We start from the raw sequence: 12,572 nt of genomic DNA, 5'->3' as shown, positions 1-12,572 counted from the left end.
GATCACCCTCCCTGGCTGCCTCAAAACCCCAAGTTCCCCGCCTGTCCTAGTTCCTGAGCTTGTATGTCCATGTGTGGTGGAGGGAGGCTGAAGGTTTATCTGCCCCATTGACTGGCCTTGAACACACAAGCCCTAAGCACAGTTCTTTAGCATGAACTTCCTTCTTCCTTCTGGAGGCAACTGTTTGGGGATTATTTGTTTTTCCTGGGCACCTTTTGGTTTGCTTCCTTGTTGGCTACAGATCTATGCAGTGTCTGGCCTCCTTCCAGTCAAAATACAGAGAAACGTGCATCTGGACAGAGGCTGGTAGCATCATTTCTATTTGCATCTGGCATGGGGCAAACCCTCACTGTACATCTTATTATGTGAAAGAGTCATTCCAAGAACACATGTGAAGAAAGTTTCTTAGCCTGCTTCCTGTGTCTTGCTGAGTTGGCTTAGAATCTTCCTTTTGCTTGACTCCTCCAATGAGCTCAACAGAGAGATTGATTTATCCTCAAGGGAGATGAGAAAGGCTGTCTTTTGCAGGCATCCTAAGACCCTGCTTTTTAGAAGGGGTTCCTCAACTGGCAGAAGACAGTCTGGGGACCCTGGTCTCAACCTTGACACTGCTTGTCCAGGGGTTGGCCTCTGCAACTCACAGATGCTTCAGTTCCTTGGGAATGGCATGCACATGTGCATCACTCAGCCTGGAAGGATCCTTTCATCCCATGCACCTGTCCTTGTGTTTTAGCTCAGGCATCTTTTCCTCTAGGAAGCCTTCTCTGTTTGTCTGTCTTTAGACTGATGTGCATTCACCAGACTTTGTCCTTATCAAGAACTCATCTTAGGGCCTTGAGTTTCCTCATGCTTCTGTGTCCTGTGTTCTGTGATGGCTTGGTTCACCCTACTCTTTTCCATGTCCTCAGCACCTAACACAGGTTGTGACAGCCAGCAGGCACTCCACAAACATCTTTCGCAGGAATATCAGTCCTGCATATCAAACTCATGGCCCCTGACCATGTTCGTGGGCGTGGGGAAGATAACTGCTTTTTAAATTTTCCTTGTGATTTCTCTAGGTTGTTTTTTGAAGGTGCTCTTAGATAATCTTTTATTTCCAGCCCAAAGAATTATTAGGAGAAGCTACAAAAGGAGAGGTTTTGATTTTTTTTTTTTTTTTTTGAGACGGAGTCTCACTTTGTCACCGAGTCTGGAGTGCAGTGGTGCAATCTTGGCTCACTGCAACCTCTACCTCTCAGGTTCAAGCAATTCTCCTGCTTCAGCCACCCAAGTATGTGGGATTATAGGCTTGTGTCACCATGCCTGGCTAATTTTATTGTATTTTTGTATTTTTGATAGAGATGGGGTTTCACCATGTTGGCCGGGCTGGACTCGAACTCCTGACCTCAAGTGATCTACCTACCTGGGCCTCCCAAAGTGCTGGGATTACAGGCATGCGCCACTGTGTTCAGCCAGGTTTTGAATATTTGTAATAATAATAACAATGATTTTATGAATTGTTTTTCAAAGCAAAGTCATTCTTTGGGGATGCCAAGGAGAACTGGAGTGGACACCATGAAAGCCTCTTGCCCCTTGGTCACCACTTGTGAGGTCAATGAGTTTTAATGGATGGCACATCTTTAGTCAACTAGCTACTGGGCTGAGAATGTCACAAATTCTGTGCCTGTGCTCTGCAATGGAGCTCCAACTTCCATCTGTTGGAAACATGTCTCTCCTTGCCCAAGAAACAGGAAAGAAGGGATGTCTCAACCCAATGTCACCTTTTGACTCTCCTTGGAACCCATAGGCATCGTCCCTCTGTGAGGGAGGTTATCTCAGTACTTCCTTCTAGATGGACCACAGGAGGTAGCTTTTGAGACCACGAGGAGGCTATGGGCATGTGAGTCCTGGAGTCTTCCATCTGTCCACAGGGCATGTTGCCAAACCAAAATCTTCAACATCCAACTAGATGATGTCTCCTTAAGGCCAAACTATCAAGTGAAATGCAATGATTAATTATTGTTTCCTTTTTATTTCATTCATTTTCTATTATTTTTATTTATATCTCATTTTATAATTTTTATATCATCGTTATTCCTACTGCCTATTTTTTTTATATTTAGAGGGTCACCTTAGCAATGAAACGTCATGGTTCGGCTTCAATTATTGTGCTGCCACTTGCCACACATGTGACCTTGAGTGATTTAGCCTTTCAACTTGAGTTTCATAATTTGTAAATAAGAAAAATGTTAACCTCTACTTCCTTAGGAGGTTGCTAGCATTATGTGAGCGAATGCAGGCAAAACCCTGGGGTGAGGTTGTGTCCCTCAGCAGGTACAGGCTTGTTCTTTGCACAGTTTGGCCTGGGAGTTCTATTTCTGGGACTTGAGAAGACTGGGGCTTCTGGGCCTTTTTTGTGTCTTGACTTTCCTGGAAAGTCCCTGAGAAAGGCCTGGATGGGCATCCTTTTTGAGTGTGAGCACTATTCCAGCTCTTTTCCCAGGCCATGGGAAACCAAAGCCAGGACATTCAAAATGAGACACCCCATAGTTATTCTTTCTTTTGGGGAAAAAAAAAAAACACATCGCTCTCCTTTTGTGCCACTGCAAACATTGCGACGTTTTTGGCGGGAAGGGGAAGTTATTTTGTGTATGTGTGAACTAGAATTTTGATAGACAGGATAAGTTGCAATCCAATTCTAAACTATAGATTTTCAAGCAGATTGATGCAACAAATTGTTAGCAAATAGCAGTTTGCAATTTGATGCTAATTAGACATAAGGCAAATATGTGCCATGACAAATTAGCAGCGAACCATACTGCAGAGGATTAGCGAGAGCTGGCACAGCTCGCGCCCGGCTTCGCACACCTCCCTGTCGCCGTCGTCAGCGTCACCGTCGGGGCCTGAGCCAGCCTCGCCTCTCTGTGAGCAGGAAGCTGGAGAGGAGACCAGGAGCCTCCCAGGACAAGTCTTAAGAGCAATGCTCTGAGCCTTCACTTTCCACCTGTGCCCGCTGTTGGTCAGTGTGCTCTTTCCTGAGAGTGGCAGAAGGTTCTGGAAAGCTCATCTGATATACATATATGTAAAAATATTTACATATTTTTATAAATATAAAAATAATCATAGAAAGGAAACACAGACATGCAAAAAAGAAAAGAAAAACCTAGAGAGAGAAAGAATGAATAAGAGAAAAGAAAATAAATTCCAAGATAATCATTGTTAGTAATTTGGTATTCATTCATTGGCATCTTTGTTTCCAAGAACAAATACATAAATATATATATAATATAATATAATATATGCATATATATTATATATGTAATTATTAATTAAATCAAAAAGGGCTCACGCATGTGCTGTTTACAGCCTTGTTCTCTCCCTTAATTTTGTATTACGGATATTTTTCTGAATCCACGAACAAGGTCCACATTAAGAAAAATAGTTATACAGTTTTTTTTTCTATTAATCCACCCACTAGTTTAGTCACCTCAGCCCCTTCTGTTAGATACCTAGATTGTTTGTGGCTTTTTGCAACTGTAAATACTGCAACACTAGACGGGCTTAGAAATTCAGTTCTGCACACATGCGACCGTTCCTAAGGACGCACTCCTGGGACAGCAACAATGGGATCACTGCAGAAAGTTTGCCTGCACTTTTATTTCCCTTCAGAGTGTCCATTTCCTGTGCTCTGATCAATCCTGGGTACTGTTGACATCTTTACTAGTTAGATATGCCCCCAAACGTTACTTTGTTCACATTTGCTTGCTTTTATTTGTTAATGATGGTATTAGGAGTTAAGTTTTTGGGGAGTCGAAAGTTAAAAGTGGGGATTTTTGACTGAGTGAGGGGTGGTCCTCCCTAACCACTCCATTTTTCAGGGTTAGCTGTGTGTATATAGGTAGACAGATAGATAGATAGACAGATGGATGGATGGATGGATGGATGGATGGATGGTTGAACAGATGGACGAATGCATAGATAGATAATGTAGACAGACAGATGATAGATAGATAGATGATAGATAGATAGATAGATAGACAGATGAATAGCTAGATGTACGGATGGATGGGTGGATAGATAGATGGATGGACGGATGGTTGGATGGATGGATGGATGGATGGATGGGCAGATGATAGATAGATAGATAGATAGATAGATAGATAGATGTATGGATGGACAGACAGATAATCGGATGGATGGACGGATGGATGGACAGATGGACAGATGGATAGATAGATAGTAAGTGCGTTTGTGTTGGGAATTTTCTTTTTACCGTAACTCCTCCTGGTCGTCCTATGTTGTTGGTTATATTTTCTAACTGGTCATTGCTTTACTTCACAAAAGTGATTAATTTTTAATGTTTATTATATGGCCACCTCATTAAATTCTATTATTAGCCCTAATTGATGTTCAGATAATTTTTTAGGAAGACAATCATAAAATATGTACATAGGGCCGGGCGCGGTGGCTCACGCTTGTAATCCCAGCACTTTGGGAGGCCGAGGCGGGCGGATCACGAGGTCAGGAGATCGAGACCACGGTGAAACCCCGTCTCTACTAAAAAATACAAAAAATTAGCCGGGCGCGGTGGCGGGCGCCTGTAGTCCCAGCTACTCGGAGGCTGAGGCAGGAGAATGGCGTGAACCCGGGAGGCGGAGCTTGCAGTGAGCCGAGATTGCGCCACTGCACTCCAGCCCGGGCGACAGAGCGAGACTCTGTCTCAAAAAAAAACAAAACAAAAAAAAAAAAAAAAATATGTACATAATGAACACTTTTTTCTTCTCTCTTAAATTTATATTTTGTGCTTACTTTTATTGTCTCATTGCTTTACATAGAACTTTCAGAAGTCTGACATCACTCACTACTAGCCTCCTCGGGATGCGCCTCAGGTTCTTACCCCCCCTAGAAATAATCTCTGGAAATTGAATTCGTGTTCAGAATCACATGGCTAGATTTCTCTGTCTGTTGTCCAGGCTTTCATGAGTTTTCCCAGTCATGGATTCTCTGGAGCCAATGTCGAGAGCGTGGCTGTGAAGGTCCAGTAAGGGGATGCACTCCTTCCCAAACTGGCCTCGTTGGAAGGGCCTACAGGGTCTTCAGAGCGAAGGCTCTCTTTTTGCTGCTCTCAATGCTTCCGTTTAGCTGGCCTGAGCAGGGGCGGGGCCATTCCCCAGTTAATTCTTACCATTGGGTGTCTCTGGTGAGTGCCACTGGAAGGTGGGAAGTGGGAGCAGCATAGCCCAAGGCCCACTGGTGCGCCTCTGCACCGTGGTAACTCTGACTCTGGGGAGGTGAAGAGGCCAGATCCTGGAGCCATAGGGTACAAGGAAGGCTTGTAAGGAGGGCTTTCATGTAGGAAGAAGAGAAGCCGCATGCCCAGGACCGTAGGGCTGCCTCAATCGTGGCATGCAATCTAGAGACCTAGGTTCAAGTCCCAGGTCTGGAAGTTGCTATTCTTGTGAACTTGGGCAATCCCCTTGCCTTCTCAGAGCTTCTGTTTCCTCAAAACAGAATCGGAGAGGCATAAAGAAGGCACTATGGGGTACAAAAAATCATCGTACTACGTGCACTTTCACACACGAATGAGCATGGCATGTGGCCATATATGATGTCGAAGGATGAGTTATAAAGTGAGATTCTTATATAAAGGTATAAAGTGGAATTCTACCAGGTACCATGGGGAATTTCATGGAAGGTGAAGATCTCATTATTGCCAGTACCAAGTTGGGAAGCTGTGTTGAGTTGGTTCACATACTTAGAGCTGTATGTGTCTATGTCTGTGCTGCCCTATGCATGGGTAAGCAGAATGCCATGTGAGAATAAGCAGTCACCTCTTTAGAGGTAGTACATGTAGTTTTTTAATTTTAAAATTTTTTATTGAGATATAATTAACATATCATAAATTCACCCTTCTAAAGTGTGTAATTCATTGGCCTTAAACTTTTCATCCAACATACAGCTGTTATTTTATTCTCATCAGAATAAACTAACTTATTGGAAGAACTTTTGTGAAAATCCTTTACTATTTATTGTATTTTCAAAAAAATTTTATAATCATGATTCAAATGAATATATAGACAAATAATCTTGACATGAATATCTTTATATCTGAGTATATGCGATGGATATATGTATATACATACACACACACATACAATTGAACCCTGAACAACATGGGTTTGAACTTCATGGGCGCATTTATATATGGATTCTTTTTTCAATAATTAATGAAGAATGTGGGGGAGATTTGCAACAGTTTGAAAAAGAAACCCACAGGTGAGCCATGTAGTCTAGAAATATTGAAAAAAATAAGAAAAAATTAGGTAGGTCATCAATGCCTAAAATATACGTAGATACTAGACAATCTGTTAAAATAATGACTGTTTATGTTATTGGTAAGGCTTTGGGTTAACAAGCTATCAATAGTTAAGTTTTCAGGGAGGCGAAAGTTAAATGTGGATTTTCAACTGTGTGAGCGGTTGGTCCCCTGACTTCTGCATTATTCCAGGATCAGCTATGTGTGTGTGTATATCTATCTATACACATAGATACAGATATGGATATAGATATATAGATATAGATGGATAGATGGATGGATGGATGGATGGATGGATAGATAGATAGATTAATGAGGGTACTAGGAGTTAAGTAAGTTTTGGGGGAGTTGAAAGTTAAAAGTGGATTTTGATTGAGTGGTTAGGGTTCTCCCTAACCACTGCATTTTTCAAGGGTTAGCTGTGTGTATATAGGTAGACAGATAGACAGACAGATGGATGGGTGGATGGATTCAGACATAGGTAAGATAGATAGATAGATAGATAGATAGATAGATAGATAGATAGATAGATAGATGATAGATAGATAGGTAGATAGATAGATAGAGTATTTCTGTCTGGAATTTTCTTTTTACCCCAACTGATCCTGGTCATTCTGATAGGTTGTTGGTTATATTTTCTAACTGATCTTTGTTTTATTCACGAAAGTGATTCATTTTTAATATTTATTATTTGGACACCTTATTAAATTCTATTATTACCTCTACTAGATTTTCAGATAATTTTTTAAGGGAAATAATCATAAAATATATAAATATCAACCCCTGTTTTTTCTTTCCTAAATTTATATTTTGTACATAACTTTATTGTCTCACTGCTTTAGATAGAACTTCAGAGAACTATTAAATAATGGTGATAATGAAGATTATCTTATATAGATTTTCCCTTTGAAGGGATGTTGCAAATGTTTTATTCCTGAGTATAATGAGTGATGATTGGTTTGAGACAGGTTTTTTTTCTTTAAATCATGTAAAGAAGTTAGCATTTTATTTTCAGTATTCTATACATTTAAAAATCAGGAATGACGATTGAATGTTTTCAAATTTTCTTTCCTCAACAATAGATATATTGGTTCCTTTGTCATATTTGATATCTTAAATTATATTAAAATTATATTTGCTAATGTTGAACCACTCTTACTTTCCCTGAATTAAACAAACTTGATAATGGATCATTTGCTGCTTTTGATATACTGCTGGATATGATTTTTCAAAGCGTTTTAGGAAGAAGGACCAGGAAGTCAAAGCTGTGGGTATAAAAAGGCACCGGGAAAGCAGGCTGAGCCGTGAGCAGAGGAGTTGGTTGGGAGCACAGGGCACATGAGACAGTAGTGGGAGGTGACACCAGATGGTTAACTGAGCTGTGAAGGCATGACACCTGGAGTCTTGCATCAAAGATGTGAATTCTGGATATGTAGACTGATGATGTTTGAAGCTAGTCAAGGAGGTGAGAGGCTAAGGAGAGTGTTTGAAGTGACATGAGAAAACACTGATTAGAATTCTGAGAAATGGGCTGGGCATGGTGGCTCATGCCTGTAATTCCAGCACTTTGGGAGGCTGAGGTGGGCACATCACTTGAAGTCATGAGTTCAAGGCCAGCCTGGACAACATGGTGAAACCCTGTCTCTACTAAAAATACAAAAATTAGTTGGGCGTGGTAGCACATGACTGTAATCCCAGCTGCTAGGGAGGCCTAGGCAGGAGCATTGCTTGAACCCAGGAGGTGGAGGTTGCAGTGAGCCAAGATTGTGCCACTGCACTGCAGCCTGGGCAATAGAGCAAGACTGTCTCGAAAAAAAAAAAAAGTCCAAATTTCTGAACTTATAAAAATGGTGAAGAGGATCTAGAAGGTCAGAGAAATAGAAGGAAAACCATAAGAGACCAATAGTAGGGGGAAGAAAGGGGGAATGAGCTCCAGGAAAGAGACAGTGGTCAAGGGTGGGCAAGTGAGACTATAAATAACTTGGAATTTATTACTTGCAGATTTTGATGCCATAGATTTAGGTCAGACAAAAAGTAATTAAAGAGTTAAGAGATAACAGTAAACAGGGAAGTCTAAGGATCTTTTCTTATCACAGTGATTATTATTAACATCATTATTATTATAATTATTCACACCCAAATTATTGACATGTGATCCAGAAGTTGTATGAAATAATTCAGGCATATTAAAATCTGTGGCTATAGGATCACACACAATTACAGGAGCAAAACCAATGAAGTGGAAAAACAGCAGGAAACAACTCAGGAAAACAATGTTTAATTTCTTCCCTAAGCCCTCTGGGGGAATTCTCCAGACAGTTTTGAGAATGATCAATAATGAATGTTGCCATGAATTTATTTTCCTTGCAAATCTTTATTTAAACAGTATGTAACAGGCTGTATCATGCCAGTATGCTGGTCGGCCTGGGCCACTGGGAAGCCCTGGGGTTTGAGGAGTGGGCTGTGACCAGAGAATATCCTTCTCTGCGCAGCAGATAAGCCAATCTTTGGCTGCTGTGAGCTTGCAGTGAGGGCATCGTGATTAGCTAAAGCATCTTTCTAAGTTTTAAGAATCATTTGTCACTAATGAGAGTCAAATACGTATGTATGTGATTTACTTAAAAGATATCAAGCAGACTTATATTTTGCCCCACATAATATTGTTTTAACTTCCTTGCTTTCAATTGTTTTCCAGGAAAAGGGGTTTATGTTACAGTTAGAAATCTAGAAATCAGGCAGAACCCGAAGAAGGTTTTGTGGACAGATACCAAAATGTATCATTGTGGTATTCTATTTTATTGTGGCAGACAATTTTAGTCTTTTGCTTCTTGGAATATGTGCACAGCATGGTGCCACCAACTTGAGCTTCACTTTCAACATACATACCTTGTAAAGAGAAAATGGAGAGAATCTTAAATTCATGGATATGTCACTGTTGGTCACATCAGCTTCCCCTTTATCTGACAGGTTGTTTCTAGACAGTGCAGATCTAGACTTCACATGGAAGTCAGTAGAGCATGACCTATTTTTTTATTTTCCTAGTCATGAATCTTGGAGACTAGTTGACTGTATTTAGTCTAAGGCAGTGCACCTTGAGCTCAACTTTGCATCAGTCATCTGGAGTGTTTGCAAAAATGCCAAACCCTATTATTATTATGTCCCTTTCTTCTGATTAGCCCTGAAATTTTTATTCATTATGATTGGGATGGGCCCTAGGAATCTAAACTATTGACTAGCTCCTTGTGGATTCAGACATAGGTTACTCACAGGCTAATCTTTATTGTTATTATTATTATTATGTCTGCAGGGTCTGTAGTGATGTTCCTTCTTATTCCGGATACAGGAGATTCTCTTTCTCTTCCTCTCTTTCTCCCTCTTTTATTCTTAGTACATCTGGCTAGAGGTTTATTGGCTTTATTGATATCTTCAGAAAACCAGTTTGGTTCTGTTAATTTTTTCTGGATTATTTTTCTGTTTTTAATTCCATTTATTTCTGCACTTATTATTTCTTTTCTTCTCTTTGCCTTTGGTTTAATTTGTTTTTGTTTTTTTTTTTCTAATTTCTTAGAGTGAAAGCTTATATTACTAATTACAGACATTTCTTATTTTCTGTATTAGCATTTAATGTTATATATTTTCCTCTAATACTTGATTTAGTGGTATCCCATACATGTTAAAATATTGTTAATTCAGTTCAAAAGATTTTCATTTTTATTCAATTCAAAATATTTTATAACTTCCCTTGACCATCTTTTAACTTTTAACCCATTTGTTTCTTACATAAAGTATGATACTTTGAGATAGAGTGTAGATGTGTATTTTTTATATTTTTAATCTATCTTGACAATCTCTGCCTTCTAATTGGAGTGTTTAGGCCATTTATGATTAATGTGATTATTAACACAGTCATGTGTAAATTTACCATCTTGATAATTATTTTCTATTAGTTTCTTTGTTCTCTTCCCATTCTCTTCTTTTTCTTTATTTGTAGTAATTGAATGTTTCATGATTCAATTTCATCTCCTTTGTTAACTTATTAGCTATAACACTTTGTTGTGCTATTTTTGTGGCTGCTTTAGGGTTTACAGACTATATCTGTAACTTATCATGCTCTGCCTTACATGATATTATAGCACTTTTCTTATGGCAAGGAACCTTACACAATCACTTCTGTTTCTTCCTTTCCAAGTCTCTTTGCTATGGTCATAATATATTTTACTCTGATAATATTTTGCATATGTTATAAACTCCATAATACATTGTTATTATGTTGTTTTAAACAATTAATTATCTTCTAAAAAGATTTGCAAAACTTTTTAAAAGTTTTTAATTTTCATCCTCTTACATACCCTTCCCATCTTAATTCCTTTGTGTAGATTCTGTTTGCTATCTGGTATCAGGTTTTTTTTCCTGAAGAATTTTCTCTTTAACATTTCTTATGATACTAGTCTTCTGATGATAAATTCTTTCAGATTTTCTTTGTCTGAAAGATCTTTATTTCACCTTTATTTACCCAAAATAGCTTTACTGGGTATAAAACTATAGGTTAGACTTTCTCTTTTAGTGATTTAAAGATGTACTATTTTCTGACATATATATTTAATGGTTATATTCTGTATTTTATTTTTGCATGCTTTTGAGCATAACTGCTATCATTCTATTTATTTCTCTGTATATAATGTATTTTTTGCTGTCTGGCTGATTTTAAGATTATCTCTTTGTCACTGGTTTAAGCAACTTGATTATATTAGATCTCGTTATAGTGCTCCTCATACCTATTGTGCTTGGGTTTTGTTGAATTCATTTAATCTACAGGTTCACAATTTTCATGAAATTTGGAAAAGTTTCAGCCACTATGTCTTCAAATATTTCTCTGCCCTTATTCTTTCTGGGCCGCCAATATTAGTCCACTTAGAGTTTTCCCACACTGCAATGTAAGTTTTTTCAGTCTTTATTTTTCTGTGTTTTGTTTCGGATAGTGTATTTATTTTTCTACTTCAGTCTAAAAAATATCTTCCAGGTCTCTCCTTAACATACTCATGCATTGTTTTGTCTTCTTGAATGATGTAACATACTAATAATCACTGTTTTCATATCCTTACCCTTAACCTTTGTTAGACTGAGCAGGAGCAGCCTTTAGTCTAGGGCTCCTATAGCTCCAATACCAACGCAATACCTTCTGAGTGCTCCACCCAAAGCCCTGTGTGTTTTGAAGCTTCTCCACTTTGGCTGCTGTGAAGGTGAATTATTTCTAGCTATATGTGATCTTTATTATTTTTAAATGTGATCCTTTCTGGATTTTTCCTGGCTTTGTGCATTTTCCTCACACAAATATGCTGATCAGTGCTAAAATGAAGAAGTGAGGAGAACTCTCTCCAGATCTCCAGAACTCTCTTTGTGCAGAAATCTTTTATTCTGTATCCTGCCCTGTGGATTCTGGCCTCTTTGTTTAACTTGAAAATTTTGTCTCCTTAACTCAGGGAGCTCACCGAGCTCTCTTTGGATTTCCCTTTCTTGCAGTATGACCTGGAAACTCTCCAGGAAGTAACCTCAAATTAATAAACTAAGCTTAGAGTGGAAGCTTGATCTTAGAGACAAAGTTTTCAAAACCTTTTAGAGTGGAAGCTTGATCTTAGAGACGAAGTTTTCAAAACTTTTTTGGGTGGAAGCTTGGTCTTAGAGACAAAGTTTTCAAAACCTTTTAGAGTGGAAGCTTGATCTTAGAGACGAAGTTTTCAAAACTTTTTTGGGTGGAAGCTTGGTCTTAGAGACAAAGTTTTCAAAACCTTTTAGAGTGGAAGCTTGATCTTAGAGACGAAGTTTTCAAAACTTTTTTGGGTGGAAGCTTGGTCTTAGAGACAAAGCTTTCAAAGCTTTGTAGAGTGTAAGCTTAGGTTATTAATTTCAGACATTTCTTCTTTCGTGTGCTAGAATGTAATGCTACAAATTTTCCTTTAATACCTGCTTTAGTGGTATCCCACATATTTAATATATTGTCTATTTAGTTCAAAAGATTTTCATTTTCATTCAGTTCAAAATAATTTATAATTTTCCTTGGCTATCATTTATATAAAGTTTGGGCCGGGTGCGGTGGCTCACGCCTGTAATCCCAGCACTTTCGGAGGCCGAGGCGGGCGGATCACAAGGTCAGGAGATCGAGACCATCCTGGCTAACACGGTGAAACCCCGTCTCTACTAAAAATACAAAAAATTAGCCAGGTGGGGTGGCGGGTGCCTGTAGTCCCAGCTACTCGGGAGGCTGAGGCAGGAGAATGGT

This window comes from Symphalangus syndactylus, chromosome 13, assembly GCF_028878055.3.
Source record: "Symphalangus syndactylus isolate Jambi chromosome 13, NHGRI_mSymSyn1-v2.1_pri, whole genome shotgun sequence".
Lineage (NCBI taxonomy): Eukaryota > Metazoa > Chordata > Mammalia > Primates > Hylobatidae > Symphalangus > Symphalangus syndactylus.
Note: the sequence above shows the minus strand (reverse complement) of the source record.